Below are 21,237 nucleotides of genomic sequence, written 5' to 3' on the forward strand. Positions count from 1 at the left end.
TACTAAAAATTTCATCATCTTAGCACAATTGAAACCCAGAAATCTCATAAAAGGATTGAGTAGTTGGGAAAGTGACACATTTTAAAAAGCTAATTGACAAACTAGAGGGTACACAGAGTACAAGCATACCTCAAAGTTATTATGGATTCAGTTCCAGACCACTACAATAAAGCTAATACCAAAATTAAGTGAGTCAGTCACACTAATATTTTGGTTTCTCAGTGCATATAAAAGTTATATTTACACAATATTCTCATCTATTAAGTATACAATAGTATTATGTCTAAAAATAGATATTTTAATTTAAAATACTTTATTGTTAAAAAATGCTAACCAGCACCCAAGCCTTTAGTAAGTCCTAATTGTTTTCACTGGCAAACCATCTTGCCTTGATCATGACAGCTGCTGATTGATCAGGATAATAGTTACTGAAGGTGGGATGGCTGTGTCAATTTTTAAAATAAGACAATGAAGTTTGGTCATCTATTGACTCTGTTTCACTTGAACAATTAGAGGCCATTGTAGGGTTATTAATTGGCCTGATTTCAATGTTATTGTGTCTCAGGGAACAGAGAAATCTAAGGAGAGGGAGAGAGACAAAGACAGCAGGTCAGTGGAGCAGAAAACAAAATAATTATCATTTAAGTTCACTGTCTTATATGGGTGCAGTTTGTGGCACCCCAAAACAATTGTAATAGTCATGTTAAATATTACATATAACTATAATAAGTAGATGAATAATGAAAAAGTTTTAAATATTGTAAGAATTTCCAAAATGTAACACAGAGACAAGATGTGAATATATGCTGTTGAAAAAAAATGCCAATAGACTTGCTTGTTGCAGTGTTGCCACAAACCTTCAATTTGTGGGGGAAAATGCAATATCTGTGAAGCACAATAAAGCGATGAGCAATAAAATGAGCTATGCCTATACACACTTTCAAGCAGAATAGTGACAGTTCAAGGAATACAATATAGGAAGAAAAAATGAAATAACTTCTAGAAACCCAGGATAAATATCCAAGGATTTAGACTTGGAAGAGTGCTTAGAGATCATCTAGTCCAAACCTCACATTTTACAAATGATAAAATAGGCTGAGCCAGGTAAATGTAGGTGTCCAATGTCACTTAATTAAGGAAAAAATACTATCTCTGACTTCAAATATTTAAAAAAATTATCACATAAAAGAGTGTACTTGTTCTGCATTTTTTCCCACTGAACATAATTAAGGCCAAGAAATGCAAGTTTAAAGGAGACATTTAAGCTCAGTACAAAGAACTTTCCAGCAGGAAATCCACTGAACTGCCTTATGAAGCAGAGAGAAATCAGGCAGAGCCAAGATGGTGGCATAGTAGCAGAGAAAGCCTATACAGGTCTGATAATCCTTCCAATCAATCTTTTAAAACTGCCTCAAAATGACAGGACTCAAAAATAAAGAGTAAGAAGGTATGAGGGAGTTTGAGGGAGCTCTCCCTGCAAATACAACTTGAAAGGTAGGCAGAGACAGAGAGAGAGAGAGAGAGAGAGAGAGAGAGAGAGAGAGAGAGAGAGAGAGAGAGAGAGAGAGAGAGAGAGAGAGAGAGAGTTAATTTTCATGAGATAAGGGGGAATAGGAAGCAAAACTGCACATAGAGGAATGCTGGCCAACCATCCCCCACCTACCAATCTAGGTTCTGCAATTGGGCATAGACTAATTCTGGGATCCCAGGACAGGTGCTACACTAGTATTGAGCACCTCAGACCCACCCCTTGAAGTCCCAGGCCTTGGCACCAGCACAAAGTAAGACCTGGAAGTCCATAGCACTGGGTCCTTTCAAGCTTATGAAGCAGAGAGTTGCCTGTCATGAAAAGTATTTTTGAAAACTCTAAAGCACAATAAAACTGGAAATCTGTAGACAACTTATCAGATCTCCTTTGGTCAATATTTTCTTAGGGATACTGTTAAAATTCTTGCCTTGGATGGAAGATTAGATTAAATGACTTCTAAAATTCTTTCTAATGGCTAAATTCATAGATTCTTTACTTTTCAATATACCCTATAATCACACATGGAAAGGGGAGAGGAGAGATAGCTATCATGAAGGATACATTTCAGGACTGCCAAACAGAAGAGAAGAAGGGAAAGAGGGAGGAAAAAAAAGAGAGAGAGGGAGTAGGGATTTCTTTTTTTATTTTAATTTTAAAATTTGTTTTTTTTTATTTGTTGTATTAAAATTCCCAAGGATCTCCCCAACTTCTCTCTCTCTTCCTCTTTCTAAAGAATGCATCATTTGACAAAAGATATATAAAACTATGTTCTGCTTGTTTATGCTTAGCAGTTCTTCCTCTGGAAGTGAATATACACATTATTTTTCAAATATTTCTTTTGCATTATACGTTGTTCTCTGGACTGTGATTGTCACACTTTTGATAATTTCATGTAGATATTTCCATTTAAAAAAATAACGTGTTTGTCATTTCTTACCACAGAGTAGCATTATCTTACAATCTCATGGTCCAACATGTTTAGCCATTCCCTAATTTATGGGTATCCACTCAATTTCCAGGTCTTTGCCACAAAGAGCTACCAGAGATATTTTATTTTTAAAGAATATTTTATTCCCCTAGCCAACTACATGGGAAAACAATTTTGTCATTCTTTTTTTTAGTTTTGAGTTCCAAATTCTCTCTCTTCTCCTGACCCTCCCTCCCTTCCTCCTTGGCTTCCTCTCTCCCAGAGAGTAAGCAATCTAATAGATATTTTACATGCTTAATCATGGAGAACATTTTTCTATATTAGTCATTTTGCAGAAGAGATCTCAAATTTAAAAAGAAGAAAGAAAATGAAATATAACATGTTTTCAATCTACACCCAGGCTCCATCAGTTCTTTCTCAGAGGGCAGATGGCATTTTTCATCATGCCTCTAGTATTGTCTTGGATCTCTGTATTGCTGAGAATAAGTAGGTCATTCACAGTTGTTCATCAAGAATGGAATATTTCTAACATTGATCTGTATTTTTGTGCCTTCCTCTCATTGCTTCTAGTTCTGCTTCCTGGAATCAAGTAAAGTCTTATGTCTTTTCCACATGACAACCTTTCAAATACTTCTTCACATGTCACCAGAGTCAAAAATGTTTCCAGGATCCATTTTCAGTAATGAGTGTGGGCTGGAGTCTGAAAGGCAAGATGCTTCAGAAAGGATGCCTAGACTGGACTTACTATATTCCTGAGACTAGAAACTCTTCAAAGATAGTGATTATTTCTTCTTCTTTTTTGTATTACCCAACATATTTGTTAAGGGTCTCAAGTTCAACTGGTACACCAATCAACAAGTATTTCTAAGTGCTTACTATTTGCCAGAAATCATACCACATGAAAACTGAATGAAGGAAAACAGGATATTTCATCTGGAGAATAGAAGATTTTAAGTTAAATAATGCAATCATTAAATATATGAAGGCTATCTTGGATTAGAATTTTTGTCCTAGTTGTAGGGAGCAGAACTAGGAACAATATTTTAAAATTGCAAAGAATGTTTAAATGTGTCAGAAGGAAAAACTTCTTTAGAATTAAAGTTCTCCAAATGGGAATTGGACTGTCTTAGAAAATAGTCTTTAATCTGGTCACCTAACTTCTTGAAGCCTCAGTTTCCTTTTCTGTAAAAATGGGGACACTGATAGCACTTACTTTGAAGTTTTCTGAGGATTAAATAAGATAAAATATGCAAAGTACTTTGCAAGTCTTGCAGTATTAAGTAAAACCTAATTGTTCCTGCTGCTACTGCTCATTTTTCTTTGCCTCCTCCCTTGGAGTCTTCAGAGCAAGACTGGATATCCATTCATTGAAGATGTTGCAAAGAAAGCTCCCTTCTCATACTCTCATCTCTAATCCTTAGAATCATTAACTTCCTTCAACACTTACCTTAGATGACCCCTTTTACAAGAAGTGATTTCACTCTTTCCCCAGTTCATCATACTTGCTTCTTCCTCAAATTACTTTGTATTGTTATATTCACTTCTCAAGGCACATGCCGTATCTCCTGGCCTACTATATCCTTAAAAGTGGAAGCCATTTCTTTTTTTTCCCCTCATCCTCAGCACCTAGCACAGTGCCTGGCATATGGGAAGTACTAAATAAATACCCATGGAATTGAATTGCCCAAGACTAGATTGTCTTTAAGGTCTCTTTGAGCCACAAGATCCTATGATTCCATAATCAACATTCAATAAGTAATTTTAATTGATTTTAAAATGATTTTTGAAGATTTTCTTAATGTCATCATGGTCATTGAATTAAGGGTCCTTTGTCACTATTTGTTAATGAGTTGTGGAGCACAAACAAATCATTTGTCTAAGAGCTGCAGATCCTGAGGCCAAACTCTAAATTTGATGCTTAGTGGCTGAAAGTATCTATTAGTATGGACAAGTCACTTCAACCTTACTCTCAATTTCTTCACCTCTAAAATACATATAATACTTTCCTTACCTGATTATTATGAAGCAAGATAAATACTTTAAATAATTAAATACTTAAAATACTTTAGAAATGGCATTTTTAAATTATTGTTTGCTTTTTACAAATTAGAAAACAGAGACCCAAGGAGGGCCTAGGAAAACAAAAATAAAACAATTCTTACTTTTAAGAATATACTATGGTAGAATATACCAAATGTATACAGATAAATGAATACAGCCTAATTTGAGGAGGGAGTAAGCACTAAGAACTGGGGAAGGGGTGAAATCAGAAGAGATTTCATATGAGAGTGCACCTAAGATGAGGCTTGAAGAAAGCTAATGATTCTAAGAATTACTGAGATGAGAACAGAAGAAGAAAGTTATCCAAATTATCTGTGATTTATCCAAAGTTAACAGGGTAAACATAGCTTTCAACTTATGATCTCTTAAATCAAATATAAGGAATGTTCTTTCCACTGTACCACACTGAGAAGTCTTATCGATTAGTATACAGAGAAGTTGTCCTTGAAGTCAAGAAGACCTGGATTCAAGTCTTGTCTCTAGCACACATGGGTTGTGTGACTTCAAGCATGTCACTGAACCTCTCATTGCTCTAGGCAATTCTCTATGAATTTCAGAGAATGTACTGGACTGAATTTGTGGAAGAAGTTCCTATACATGAGAATTCCGTATATCAATAAAATCATAAACATTCCCTAATCCATGAAATTGAGATTAGTATTATTATCTTTGGCAGCTAGTATTACAGAGGATGGAGTGCCAGACCTGGAATCCAGAAGATTCATCTTCCTGAGCTCAAATCTGAGCTCAGAAATTTACAAGTTATAGGATTCTCAACAAGTCACTTAAACCTATTTGTCTAGGTTTTTTCATCTGAAAAAATTAGCTGGAGAAGGAAATGGCAAAGTACTCCAGCATTGTTGCCAAGGAAATCCTAAATGGATGCAGAGAGTGCAAAGCCAAGATAGTGGAGAAGGTACAGGGATCCATATGATTTCTATCAAATTACTCTCCAAAAAAGCAATAAACATCTCAAAATGATTTCTGGAGCAGTATAACCCACAAAAAAGACAAAGTGAAGTTATTTTTAAGCCTAAAGCAACTTACAAGGTCATGGGGAATCAAGTACACTGGGGTGGAGGTGGAGCTCAGGCTCCACCAAGGCAACAGGCCTGGGCACAATTGAAGCATCTACCAAACTTCCAGGACTCAGCTACAAATGGTAAGGGGGGGGGGTCAGATAATTGCTCACAATAAGATTACAAAGGACTTTTTGCTGGTTCTGAAAGCAAGACTCTCATCCCTTTGTCCATAAACAGAATCAGGTTGCCATCCTGGGTGCAATTGCAGAGTGAGGAGGAGCACCATCATAAACTTGCAGCCATAGGAGAGCAAGGACCCTGGTCACAGTTCTGAGGGGTAAAAGAGTGCTTGTGTTACTCACAGACCAGAACACAGACCAGAATATTAATATTACACTTCTCCTTATATCATATCACCTTGGAAGAACTGGAAGCCGATAAACCCCTAGTGCCAGCTCTGAAGGCAGCAGCACAAAGAACATGAGATCCCTTCACCACAGTTATAGAGTCAAACTTTCATAGTTATTTAAATTAAAAGAAAAGAAGATGCAAGAAAATGAGAAAATGTCAAAAAAGAAACTCAACATAGAAAGTTATTTTGGGGACAGGGTAGACTCAAATTCAGAAGAAGACAACAAAGTCATTACTGTTTCATCCAAATCGGCTAAGAAATTATTCATTGCTCTCAGGCTCAAAGATAATGAATGGAGGAGCTCAAAAAGGATTTTAGAAATCAAATAAGAGAAGTAAGAAAAAGATTTGGGAAACAAATGAGAATGATACAGGAAAATAATGAAAAAAGAGTCAATAGCTTAGTAAAGGAAGCACACAAAAAATACTGAAGAGATTAATACCTCAAGAAACAGAAGAGACCACTTTGGTAAACAAGGCACACAAATCCAAAGCAGAATTGGCCAAATGGAAAAAAAAATTCAAAAATGTACTGAAGACAAAAACTTCTTGAAAGACAGAATTGGCCCTTTTGGAAAAAAAGGTACAAAAATTCACCAAGGGAAAAAAAAAAACTTTTTAAAAAGTATAATTGGCCAAATGGAAAAGGAGTGAGAAAAGCTCACTTGAGAAAATAATTTTAAAAAAAAATTAGAATTGGGCAAATGGAAGCTAATGATTCTATGAGATCAAAAACAATTAAATGATGTAAAAAGAATGAAAAAAATAGAAGAAAATGTGAAATATCTCATGGGAAAAACTACTGACCAAGAAAATAAATCCAGGAGAGATCATGTAAGAATCATTGGACTACCTATAAACTATGATACAAAAAAGAACTTAGATATCATCTTTTAAGAAATCATCAAGGAAAACTGTCCTGCTATTCTAGAACTGGAAGATAAAATAGAAATGGAAAGAAGCCACTAGTTCCCTCCTGAAAGAGATTCTGAAAAGATAACTCCACACAATGCCATAGTCAAATTCCAAAACACCCAGATCAAAGAAAAATATTGCAGTCAAAAAGAAGCAATTAAAACATCATGGAGCCACCATCAGGATAATGCAAGAATTTGTAGCTTCTATGTCAAAAGATAGGAGGGCATAGAAGATGATATTCTAGAAGGTAAATGAGCTAGGACTTCATCCAAGTCCTATCTCATCCAGAAAAACTGAGCATAATCCTTCAAGGGGAACAAATGGATATTCAGTGGAACTGAAGACATGCAAACATTCCCAATGAAAAGACAAGAGATGAATGGAAAATTTAACTCCCAAATACGAGACAAGAGAAGTGCAAAAAGGTAAACAGGAAAGATAATCAAAAGATATTTAGTAAGGTTAAATTGTGTACATCCCTACATGGAAAGATGATTCTTGTAATGCTAAAGAACCTCAAAGAGCTAATGGGGAGGACAACATGCAAACAGCTATATACAACAAATTATATACAGAATAAATCAGGGATATTCTAAGAGGAAAGTATTAAGGTTAAGGAGGACTGGAAAAGATTTCTTGTAGATGTAACCTTTTCCATATCATTCTGACAGTTATAGGAACCTGTGGAGAAGAGCAGGAACATAATTATTGGGTTTAGACTGAAATAGATTAGAGGATCCTAGAGAAGCTTTGTAATTTAACAGATCACCTTGTCTCCTTCTTTACTGAGAAAATAGAGATGATCTGTTGTGAATTTTTCTTATCTTTTATTCTACACCCATAACCCTCAGAGTCCTCCTTGATTCTTTTCCTTTTGGTTCTATTTACAGAAGAGAATGTGGTCCTTTACTACTTAAGATTAACCTCAGCTGCATCCACTCCTATCTTCTCCAAGAGCTTTTCCTTTGATCATTCCCCTCATCCCTTCCTTTCTAATTTTCATCTCTCCTTATCTTTTACTGCCTCTCTCTTTGATACAAACATGCTCCAGCCTCATCTTGAAAAAAACAAACAGACAAAACTCTTGCTTGACCCTATCAACCTTTCACTTTATCATCCTCCTCTCAAAGCCAAATGTTCAGACAAAGGGAAATATGAACAATGCCTACTTCTTTTCCACTTACTTTTCAACCTTTTTCAATGTAACTTCTGACCTTACTATTCAAATGAAGCTGCTTTCTCCATGGTTGTCAATGATATTTTAATTACTAAAGCCAGTGGCCCTTTCTCAAACTCCATCCTTTTTGACCCCTATGAAGCAGTTTTCTGGATTTTTATGAAACTTTTATTTCCCAGTTCTCCTGTCTGTCTGATTAATACTTCCTAGTTTTTTTTTTTCCTGGACTATCCATCTTTCTCCATACCCAGCCATATGGATCTCTTAGTCCTAAGTCCTATGCTTTTTTATTTTTTCTCTCTGCACTCTATATGATCCCGTGCTAGGTCCAAAGGGTTAAATTGTTATTTAGTTTCATTACCGGCCCTTTGAATAATGCCTGTAATGTAGTAGAAGTTAAATAAATGCTCATTTTTAATGTACTACAAATATAATTTTAATAACTATTTTCTGACATTTTGCCATCCATGTTTTCTTCCTTTTTCCCTCCCCCATCACTTCCTGAGATGTCAGGCAATATGATATAAGGTATGCTTATGCTATCATGTAATACATATTTCCATGTTCATCATTTGTGAAAGAAGACCCTTACCACTTACACAGGAAAAAAACTCTTAAAGAAAACAAAATTTAAATGTTATGCTTCAATCTGCATTCAGATTGCACTAGTCCCTTCTCTGGCTGTGGATAGCCTCTTCTCATGAGTCCCTTTGAGTTTTCTTTGATCCTTACATAGCTGATAATAGTTGAGTCCTTCCCAGTTGAACATTGTACAGTATTGCTGTTACTGTGTACAATATTCTCCTGACTCTGTTTAATATACTTTGTATCACTTCAAATAGGACTTTCTAGGTTTTTTTTTTCCTGTGTGAACATCCTGTCCATCATTTCTTATGGCACAATAGAATTCCATTACAATTATATTTTACAACGTATACAACCATTCCTCAATTGATGGACTTCCATTCAGTTTCCAATCCTTTGCCAACACAAAAAGAGTTGCTATAAATATTTTTTGTACTAGTAGGTCCTTTTCTCTTATCTGATCTCTGTGAGATATAGACCTAGTAGTGGTATTACAAGGTCAAAGGGTAATAAATGCTTGTTGACTTCACTTGACTATAGGCAGTAGATGGCAGTGTAGATAAAGTGCTAGTATTAAGAGTCAGGAAATTTTTTGTTTAAATCCTGTCTCAGATACTTCATAGTTGCATGAACCAGAGAGATTCAATGAACTTCCCTTTTCTTCAATTTTGATCAGTACGCAAAAGGGGGACAATATTAGCACCAAAGCATAGTTATTGTGAGGATCAAATGAGATAATATATGCAAAGTACATTGCAGACTTCAAATGCTATGTAAATGTTACTTATTATTATTGTTATTTCTGTGAAGATTACGAATCCATCCTTAATCTCTTTTAGGAGTTTTGTGTCCATAGGATACCATCCATTTCACCAGTCTTATTGGAAATCTCCTATATCTATCAAAAACTTTATCTCCTTCTGGCATCTCAAATTCAAAACTGTCTAAAAGGATTCATTTTCTTGTTCTTGGAGCCACCACTTCTTTTTTAAACTTTCCTTTTTCTGTTGAGGACACTATTATCCTTCTTGTCACCTGGGTTCTCTATCTCAGTCAATATTGGCTCTTTGCTATGCATTCCTCTCCTCCAGTGTCTAGCCAGTTACAAATTCCTATTGATTCTCTACTCAAAACATTCTTTGTATCCAACCCCTTCTTACTATATTACTACTACTATATTTAGATGTTTTCACCTGTCATCTGGGCAATGAAATTAAAATCCTAATCAGACTCTAGTCTTCTAATATCTCTCCTCTATAACCATGTTTTTCTACATCCTGCCAAAATCATCTTCCTGTGGCATTCTCTTATTCAAGCACCTTCAGTAGCTCCCTATTGGTTTTAACAAAAAATCATCTATTCCTTTGGAGACTGGAGATTTCCTTTGGAGACTTTCACAGTCTTGCTTCAGACTACAGTTAGAAGTACATTTGACGTTGCTCCCATTCACATATTCTAGATTCCATTCAAAGCAGCCTGTTTGATATTCCTATCTCATGCCATTCCCCAACCCATATCTGAAATGCATTCCTTCCTTACCTCTCTCTCCTCTCTCTTCAGACTACCCTACTTTCTTAAAAGCTAAACTCATAAATTAACTACAATAGGAAACCCTTCTTGTAATCCTTAACTATAGTTCTCTCTCTCTCTCTCTCTCACTCTCTCTCTCTCTCTCTCTCTCTCTCTCTCTCTCTCTCTCTCTCTCTCTCCCCTCCCTTCTTCCTCTCCCACATCGCTCTATCCTAGACAGCATTTATACCTTTATTTACACAGTGTATTCTTTCATTAGGTTGTAAACTCCTTGAGTCCAGGGACTAGTTTCAATTTTGCTTTACGGTATCACCAGTGCCTCATGCAACATCTTGCACATAGTATTTACTTAATAAATTAATAATGAATTAGATAGTTTAGCAAAACGGCCTTACATCATAGCTTCTCAGGAAAAATTGGTTGAATTAATTTATGCTCTTTACATGTATTAGTGTTTATTGTTCAAGGGCCAGCATAGCTAAATTTGACCACAGAATGATGAATTTTTGGGTCATAGTAACTCTCAGAAAACAATTACCAGGACATTGAAGAGTCTGATTTATGTCTGTGAAGGAAATATTTATACTTGATTTAATGGACATTTGAAATACTGAATTATATATGTTTAACTTTGCATATGTAATGTATAGTTATATACTAATATATTTTTGTAAGCTTATATATATATATATATATACAATGCAATAATTTAATAGAAGAATAAACATGGCATTTATGTGCTCATGGTATTGAATATTAAAATATAAATTCAAAGAATGGAAAGGTGTATATATATATAAGAAATAATTTAATATATATCCTTATATACTATTATAATATATAATTATATGTTATAATGTGTAATAGTATTTGAAAAGCAACTTGAACCCATAATCTATTACTATTTCCTTCTAATCTCCTATCACTTTATACTTCACTATGCATTCATCACATTTAAATTAGCATATTAATTTTTCTATGCATCTTATCCTCCATAAGCTCCATTAGGACAATTTATCTTTGTACCACCCAGGGCCTGCCTCAGTGTATTGCATATATTGAGCATTTAATAAAGGCTTGTTGACTGAATGAATCATTTTTGTGCTGCTCTGTGAGGAATTATGCCAAACAAGCAATGATTCTCAGCCAAAATAATCTGTACATATTTTGTCCTTTCTATACAACCCATATAATTATAATCTAATGCAATTATGTGAAACTTGAGGCATAGATTTCCTAGTTCACATATTTAATAAGACATTTACAGCTCATCATCATATTTGGCCAACATTTTGCAGTGTGTTTTGTTTGGAGCTAATTCTTCGTCTTCATGTTTTGATGAGCTTCTAGTTCCCATCATGCAATTTTTATAAGCAGCTTTCACACATTTCTTATTAACAGGCTCAGTAACCACGGTTTCAATGTATGATATGAACAATAATGCCAGATGAGTAGATGGCTCGATCATATCCTAAAGCAATTCCTTCTCTAGTACAGAAAAAAATTGGAATAACTTGAAATTTAAGTGTGAGGTATATCAAAAAAGGGAATAGATGAAGGGAATTGGGAGAGAATGGGGATTTCTATCTTCCTTCATTGTTCTTTTTATTGGGGTGTAGACTATATCCAAAATGAGACACAGTTGTTGGCTGTGAATTCTGATCACACATTCATATGTTACACACACATATACATATGCATAAACACCCCAAAGCTTAGTTTTGGACAGTGAGTTAAATGCCTTGTCTCCTTAGCAGTTAAAAGGCTTGAAAGACCAAAGCAAAGGTAGAGAAATGAGAAACTTAGAAGTTTAGCAATCTCAAATATGAAAGTACAGAAGTTGAGCCAGCAAGATTTGCTGCCTTGTATTTTGCCTAAGGCTTTTAGTGCTTGTTTTTGGAGAAGGCTGATAGTGTAAGACAATCTATGTGAGCCTAGATGGAATGTACCCTAGCTTACTTGGAAGACAAAGCTGGTAAACACTGAAGCTCATTTAGCAGCAGCTGTGCTCCTTTTTCCTTAATTCATGTCAAGACTAAATCATATCTTTGGATAAAACTCATTAGTATATGGTCCTTCTTCCCCCTCCCCCCATTTTAGGCATATGCCAATTAGAACAATGGAGAATGGGTAGATATGGATTCTAGGATCATAGATTTAGAGCTGTCCCTTCATTTTACAGATAAGGATACTAAGGCACAGAGAGGTTAGGTGACTTGTCCAGGATCACATAGATGGCAAGTACCACATACCACCTCTCTGGACCCCACATTAGTGATACTCTACCATCAGGACTTTTTATTGTAGCCATAGCATCCTTTTCTTTGGATTTGTCAAGAAATTTTGAATTGAAATCCTGAGGTTGACTTTTCTCCTTTATCTGCTGCCTTCTGTGGATTTCCTTGCTGTCTCTGTAGTTAAATTATCTCTTTTGTCACCTCTTTTTCCTTTTCTTGTTGCTTGATGGTGTGATAAGGGGGAAGTGAACTGTGTCTTAGAGTAATGACATCCTCATCTGTGCCAGTTTTCAAAAGTACATTTGTCAATAGATATATCTGAACTGTGTTTAAAAACGAAACAAAACAAACCTTGTTTCTATAAATCATTAACTATGGATCTGCTCATATCTCTTGCCAAGCGTTTGACTCACCTATAGTGACAGGAAGGGATAAATATGGTTATTTTTTAATACTTTGAGTCTATGAAGCCCTGCTAGTTTCCACACAAAGAAAGGCTAATATTAATAAAATATCACTGCAGTGCCTTAGAATTCAACATCAAAAAACCCTATGATTGTATAAATAAGCTTTGCCTAGCTGTTAGTTTTGCCAAAAGCAGACTCAGAGTTCAATTATAGAAGAGGAGTGGGAAGGGGTGGAGAGACTAAGTATTAGAAATTACATGTTTGTTGCCTGTCAGTCAAAGGACAACATAATAAAGTGTTTGTGGCTTCCCAATATCTCTTCTGGTTTTGAGGTGTTTTACACATTGTTCTACTCTTAATTTTACAAGAAAAAGACTGGAGTATTTATTCTGAAATAATATATTTCAAAAGTCTTACAATGTTTAAAGTAGGCAACAGAAGCAAGAGAAAACTTAATCCATCAACAATCCATGAAGCACTGGTTAAATGCCTTGAGGGATCAAAAGAAGTAAATTCATAGTCTCTGCCCTCAAGGAGCTTATAGTCTCCCCTATTGAGGAGTAAGGCTAGACCTGAGTTTGCATCCCCATTTTAGACTCCTATTATCTGTGGGACAACAGGGAAGACATTTAACCTCTGATACTCATTTCTTTTTTTTTTTAATTTGTGAAATGGGTCAATAACTCAAGATATATTAAATATTTGCTACATTCTAGGACTGTAATGAGTGCTGAGATACAACGATAGACTGAAATATTTTCTGTCCTCAAGGACCTTACAGTCTAATGGTGGAAATGGTATGTCAATAACTAGGTACATATAAGATAAAGACAGAGTAAATAGGGGATAATATTAAAGGTAAAGGTAATATTAAAGGTAGAGGTAATTTTAAAGGATGTGTAGATGGGTGGGTGTGGGAAAGGCTTTCTGCAGAAGATGGGATTTCATCAAGACTAGAATGTTGGATCTGCACTCTGGAAGTCCTGAACTTGAATTTGAACTCAGACATACTATCTATGAGACTAGGTCAAGTGACTTAACCTATATCAACCTCATTTTCCTCATTTTTAAAATGAAGAGATTGATAGCACCTATATCCTAGAGTTGTTGAGAGGGAAAGATGGAATAATCTTAATAAAATATTAAAAAAATTTCAAGTGCCATATAAATACTACTTATTATTAATTATTATTATCTCATTTGTACAATGTGTAGAAGATAATAAAATATAAGAAGAATTACAAAGGTATAATGAACGCAAGTAGTCAAATGCAAAGTGTTTTAAATGCCAAATAGAGGATCCTGTAGGTAGCAGAGAGCCACTGGAGTTTGCTGAAGAGGGACATAACTTGATCAGACCTGCACTTTGGAAAATGACTTCGGAAGTTGAATAGAGAATGGATTAAAATGTTGGTAATAAGACCCTTGACATCTATATTATAATTTGTTGTAAGGATCAAATAAAATATTATAAGTTTCTGGTCTATTTAGTCTCTGATACTCAGATTCCTTAGAACAGAGAAAAATAAACACAAAAGAGTCAAAAATGGGAGTGCCATGATTTCATAGGTACATGGCAATGTGGATTATGTAATGCTACTTATTTCAACTCTATTTGAGGAGAATGTTTTGTTAATTTCAAAACATATCTTAAGAGATATTTGGTTGCTTCACTCCTTCCAGAGGTTCACAACAATTTTCATTTCATTCAAAATGAGGGAAAGAAAGAGTGAGAGAAAGAGGCAGAGATGTTAGAGAGTGAGAGTGCGAGAGACAGAATGAGACAGAGACAGAGTCAGAGACAGGCAGACAGAGACAGAGATGTAGAGGCAGAGAGACAGAGATACAGAGATAGAGAGAGACAGAGAGAATGCTAATGAATTTGTGCTTTTTGTATTCACAAAAAGTTCTGGTTGAGCAGCCATTTAAAAGACATTTCCTTACACTGAGAAATAGTCCCAGAATACATGTATGCACCTTGCATCAGATACAGTCTGCTTCATTACACACCCTTATAGATTTCCAGAAGTAGACTAACAGACATACACACAGAACAATCTGTAGAAAACAGAACAAATAAAATGCTACGTGGAAACTGTCAAGGTGGCATAATTCAAAAAAGGGAAAGATCAACCAGGGTTGGAGTTAGATTTTCTTAAGACTTCTTAGAAGAATTAGAGTTAAACTATTTCTTCAAGGAGGAAGAAGTCTAGATCAATCAGTCAGTGTATGAAATCAATGGAGAAATGTAAAGGAGACAGTGAAGGAGTGGACTGACTGTAACAGAAGATAAAAACTAGCTCTATCTAGTTCCTGGGATGTAGACTTGTAGGGAACCTTATGGTATGGCGTGGGAGCTAAGAATGGTTTTTAATTTTACAATAATATTTTATTATATTTAACAAGGACAGTACAAAAACAGGCTTGCTAGCTGGCATATTTTTAATTGTTATGGGCCTACTGATGGACTGAAAGACTGTCATTTAAAGGATAATCAAGCTATGTCTGAAGAGGCTTTTTGTCATGTTGGCCATGGAAAAAGAACTAAAGAAAGAACATGAATTTTTTGATTGTAGCAACTCTTGAAGACAATCTATTAAGTCATAGAGGGATTATGATGTCTTTTGAATGAGGAAATACTCAGAAGACATAATTATAGAACCTTGAAGTAGTGAAGAATGAAAGATAGAAGGCAGGGTCTCAGGAGAAGCAGTATGATAGAGGAAAAATTACTACCCATAGAGTCAAGATCCTAAGATCAAGGTCAGGTACAATAATGGATGAGTGATATGACCTTTGGCACAACATTTAAACTTCAGTTTCTTGGTCTATAAAATCATGATAATATATCAACTCTTTTGAAGATTTGTTTTGAGAAGAGTACTTTATCAGTCTCAAATTATGTTACAAAATTAAGCTATTCCCACTTGAGCAAAGAATAAATTCTATCATTTAAACTGCAGTATTTGTTCCAGGTTGCTCCTTTTCTTTTTCTCTTAGGAGAAGAATTTGAGAAAATCATGAGGAATGAACAACAGCCCAAGTCTGAGCCCACAGAGCAGATTGCTTTCTTTCTGTTCACTTTCTTCTTTTCATTACAGTGGATGAATGGGGTGTTTTCCATAGTCTGAAGAATTTTTAGATATCTTTCACCTGGACTGTGCCCAAGCTCCAGTTTCACATCTGTGACAGAGGCTGGCACTAAAGAAAAAGTGCCAAGCTGAAGAGTGTGTGAAACTGATCACCTCGATGTGGGAGGGGCCCCAAGGGATTGAAATCTTGAGGAGGAGAAGACTCTGACTGGCAGAGGATTTGGTCTCTCAGTCTTGAGAAGCCAAAGAGAGAAAGTTGAAAAAGATTTTCTCCTGAGGGTTACCTACTTTTCCTGCTGGTGACTCAAAATCTTTCCCCCAACAGTTCCCAATTGAAAAGACTATCAAAGAGGAAACCTGAGACATGTTAATTCTCTGTCTGACTTTACCTCAGCTCCTGTTGCCCTGAGTCTAAACTGTGGCCAAGGGGCCAAACCCAGGGTGAGTCAACCTGACTTTCTCTCAGGGGTCTCAGGCTGCCAAGGCCTGAGTTCCCCAAACTTGAGGAGGGAGGGAAAGGGTTTTAGATAGAGACAGGGACCCCCTTTCCCCACTTTCCTTTCCCATTCTTTCCCTGCCAGGTTTTCCTTTGTATTATCCTGATTGAGTTACATTTGTATTAAAATAGTTATCTTTTCCCCAAGCTGTGTATATGTAAACAGATCAAGGGGAGACCCTTTGGTCTCCAGTAGTGGAGGGGGGACAAGAGGGAAAAGAGCAAATCTGGGAGAGCAGCCTTAGCTAAGGAGGGAAGGCAGAAGGGGGAAAATCTTTAAAACTCCTTTCCTCTCTCTGAGCCAACCCTAAACATCAGCTCTTTCCCCTGAATCCCATTTTGAGAAGGAGGGTCTCCAGACTCTTCTCCTCTCTCTCTATACTGATTTGACCATCCCTTAAATGCACATCCAGTGATGAAGGATGAAGGGAACAATATTTGCCAATGAGAATGTAAAAGTTTTGAAGGCAAAGAATCTTATTTTTTGGAGAGGCAAGGTATATCTTAAAATTTTCCCTCCAACAGTTTCCTATTAATATGTTAAATTATACAAAATTGCATGATATGTATAATGGATAATTTTGCTTGAAAACTTTCTGATCACTAATATCAAATGAAGTATATAATATATGGAGGAATTTACTAGTCAAAAAATGTTCATCAATGACATGATCAACCTTCAATTTTAACCCAGGTCAGCCACATCTTCATTCCTTTCCAGGATGTATTGCTCACTCTTGCACTTTCTCGATAGTATCCCCCTTTTTTGTTACCATTTTTAATAAAATATGTAACAATAATATAATACACACAATTTGTTATAAATATGTAATAAATTATAATAAATATGCTAATCCAAGAGAAATGCATTCTCAGCTAAGCTTCAATTTGCAAAAATCTGTTTCATTCTTCCCCCCCATCCCTACTACCCCTTTCCCCCACCCCAAGAAGGCTGGCGATATGATATCGGTTGTACATATATTATCATATAATACATATTTCCTTGTTTATCATGAGAAACAAGACATATTGAATATCAGAGAAAAAAGTTCATTGATGAAATAAAATGAAGAATGGTATATTTCAATCTGCATTCAATCTGTTTCTTCTATGGCAAGGAATTCTTTTTTTGAGTTCTCTTTATTTCCCTAACACCTAGAATACTACATTTCTTGTAGTGGGTGCATAAACAATGCTTTCTGGACTGAACTAGATTGGATTAGAATAGACTGTATTGGTTTGTAAATAAGAAAGAAGTAAGGCTGAGAAAAAAAATCATGCTTTACTTCACAACCAATAGGTTGGAATTGACTTCATAATACTGAGTTTAGGAAATGTGTAGTTGAGGAACAACTGGAAGTTATAATAGAGCTCTACAATTTTCTGTTGGTATGTAATTTCAGACTATATCCATAGCCAAATAGATGCTTACAAATGATTTCAAAAAAAGCAGTATTTAATCTTCCCAGAAGGATTTTATATACTTTTCCATGGATTATTTCATCTCTTAGAAGCAATTTTATATTTAATTTTGTGTTCTTTTTATTTTATCTTGATTAAGCTTTGAAAGGCCTTTCTGAAGATTGCATTCAACCTGATAATTAATTTTAAGGTATTCTTCCTTCATTTGTAATAGCTTTTGTTAGTGTATAATTAAAAACAAAATTAAAATATTTCTGCCCCCTCACTTTTGTGAAGCCTGTAATCCAGTTTCTCATGATGATTGGTATGTCACACTTGAATGCAGAGTTTGTCTGCTCCATCTTCAGCACTGGCTAAATTAAATTTTGGATACGTAGAAATGAAGAAGTTATTCAGTCACATCACAGAGATTTTTAAACTTTTATCTGAAATATTTATTTTTCCCCGACTCATTTTCCTTTTTTCAAGATTTAAGGTTCCAGAAAAATATAAAAAAGTCCTTTCTTTTATAAGAAGTAACTCCATTCAAAGACTATAATACTACTTCTAGTACTAATAGTAATGATAACTCACATTTAATAGTAATTTAGGGTTGGCAAAATGCTTTAAATACATGGTTTCATTTGATCTTTAAGATAATCCTCCCTCTGAGTTGTCCTACTATGATTCTCATTTTAAAAATGAGACAACTGAAGGTTAGAAGTTGTGACTTGCCCAGACTCAAAACATTAGGAAGTATGTAAGGTGAGATATGAGGAAATAGTTTTCAAAAGGTACATTATACAGAAACTATCAAATGATGGATTATTCAATGTTACTAGTAATAAGAAAAGTGTGAATTAAGACAACAGCAAAAATACAAAGCAATAAAAGATAGAAAGTCAATATTTAGAAGGAGTATGGAAAGATAGGCACACTAATATACTCTTAGTGGAATTGTAAACTTCTACAGGGGAGGAAGATAGGTGGCCCAGTGGATGGAGCATTAGGCTTGAAGCGAGGAAGACTCATCTTCATGTATTCAAATCTCACCTCAGACACTGATTAGCTGTACCCTGGGCAAGTCACTTAAAACTATTTCCCTCACTCATTTGTGAAATGATCTGGAGAAGGAAATGGCAAACCAATTCAATATCTCTTCTAAAACAATTCCAAATAGGATCATGATGTCAAACCTGATTGAAACCACTGAACAACAAAAACAATGAAACTTCTACAAGCATTCATAATTATAAAATAATTAGGAGCTTTGCAAGGAAAATCATCAATTTCTTCATATTCTACAGCCCAGCTATCATGTACTCAAAGAGGTCAAAGACAGAAAAGTTTCATAGATCCTAAAATATTCATGAAACATTGTAAGTAGTAGTAAAATATGGAAATATTTTCTAGTTATGTGTTTCTGGGCAAATCACTTAACCCCAATTGACTAGCCCTTACCACTCTTCTGCTTTGGAATCAACACTTAGTATCATTTAGATGGAAAGTAAAGGTTTAAAAAAATAAAAAAAATATGGAAATGATGTAGGATGTTTGAAAGAGTTGTGAAATTTGAATAAAATGGAATGTTATCATGCAATAAGAAATGAAGAATGTGAGGGAAATAAACACAGATAGATGGAAAGGATTCAAGCAATGATCACAATAATATGAATTAGCAATAAGGCAAAGCAGAATACTATATGACTATCAGGAACAATTTTAGTATTCAAAATGTGTTATTTAATAATTTATTAGTTGTATTTGACTCCTTAAGGCCCCATTTTGCATTTTCTTGGCAAAGATGCTAGAGTGGTACTACTTATTTCTCCAGCTCATTTTACAGAAGTGTAAACTGAAGCAAATAGGGTTAAGTGACTTGCTCAGGGTCACATAGCTAGTAAGCATTGATGGCCAGAGGAGTCTTCCTGATTCTAGACCCAGCATTCTACTGGACCATTTAACTCCCTTCAGACCACAAAAAAGAGAAGAAATGAATTATTTTTCCTCCTTGTAGAATACCACATACAGAGTTAATCACTTTGTTGATTGAGTTTGCTTAACTCTTTTTCCTTGCTATAAAAGGACACTACATAGCTATTGAGGCTCAGATGGGGAAAGAGGCTGGGGGTACTGTCATGTGCTATTCTGGGGCAAGTCTGATTCTGGGCAATCTGATAGTAGAAGCTTGGAATTAGAATGAAAAGGACACACTTTTAAGATATAAAATATTTAAGAAGTTTACCTAGCAATTGGAAGGATGTTTAGCAGAGCTGGAGTATTAGTTCAACTGGACATAGCTCTCTTCACCTCTGAATACATCTGATAAAAATTGTACCTTTAAGCCTGAGGAGCCCCAATACTAAGCTTTTTGATTTTTAGGCAATTGGGAAGCTATATCAAATAGTTTGAGGTCTTTTGAGCTAATTATGTTGTAAAGATTATGCCATTGCCTTTTTTAGAGGAAAAACAAGCCTTGCCTATATACCAGTTATCTTAGTTTATGTAAAACTTGACTAATTTATGTGCTGTTTTTTGTTGATGTTTCTACCAAAGATGATATATGTAGAAATTACTGTAATGTGAAAACAGAAATGATCAATAAATGCTTTTTAAAAACTTTGATCTTTTGTCTTGGAATCAGTATTATGTATTGGTTCCAAGGCAGAAGAGTGGTAAGGGCTAGACAATGGGGATTACATGACCTGTCCAGTGTCACACATCTGGGAAGTATCTGTGACCAGATTTGAACCTAGGACTTCCTGTCTCTAGGCCTGGCTTTAAAACCATTGAGCCACCCAACTTCCCCCTCAATAAACTTTTAAAAACCTTTTTATTCCATCTTTTAACTAATAATGTAACAGGGGCCCCAAGGTTAAGTAGTGGCAAGGGCTAGACAATGGGGATTAAGTGACTTGCTCAGGGTCATATAGCTAGGAAGTATCTGAGATCAGATTCCAACTCAGGACTTCCCATCTCTGGATCTTGCTCTCAATCCTCTAAGATACTTAGCTGGCCTATCAGTAGTATTGAAAAGAAAAGGAATCATTTCTTTTTATAAATGATAATACCTTCGTACAACTCAGAAGCTTTATTAAGTCTGAAAATATCTGACAGGGACAAATTACTGTCAAAGGAAGCCTCTCATTACCTTAAACCATAGGCAGGGAGAAAGAAACAGAGAAGAGGAAGAAAGAGAAAGGGCAAAGAGAATATGAAATGGAAGCTTGAGCAAGAGAAAAAATACAAAGACAAGGAGCATGTGGTAAGTAATAAGAAAATAAGGGCTCATAGAATGGAACTTCAGAAACTACTTTTGTTTTTTCTTCTTTTTAAAATTGAAATATATTTTTATTTTCCTAATTACATGTAATAATGATTTTCAACATATGTTTTCCCAAGTTACAAGATCTAAACACATTTCCTTCCCCCACCCCCAACTCA

Source organism: Monodelphis domestica, chromosome 1 (assembly GCF_027887165.1).
Source record: "Monodelphis domestica isolate mMonDom1 chromosome 1, mMonDom1.pri, whole genome shotgun sequence".
NCBI classification, from domain to species: domain Eukaryota; kingdom Metazoa; phylum Chordata; class Mammalia; order Didelphimorphia; family Didelphidae; genus Monodelphis; species Monodelphis domestica.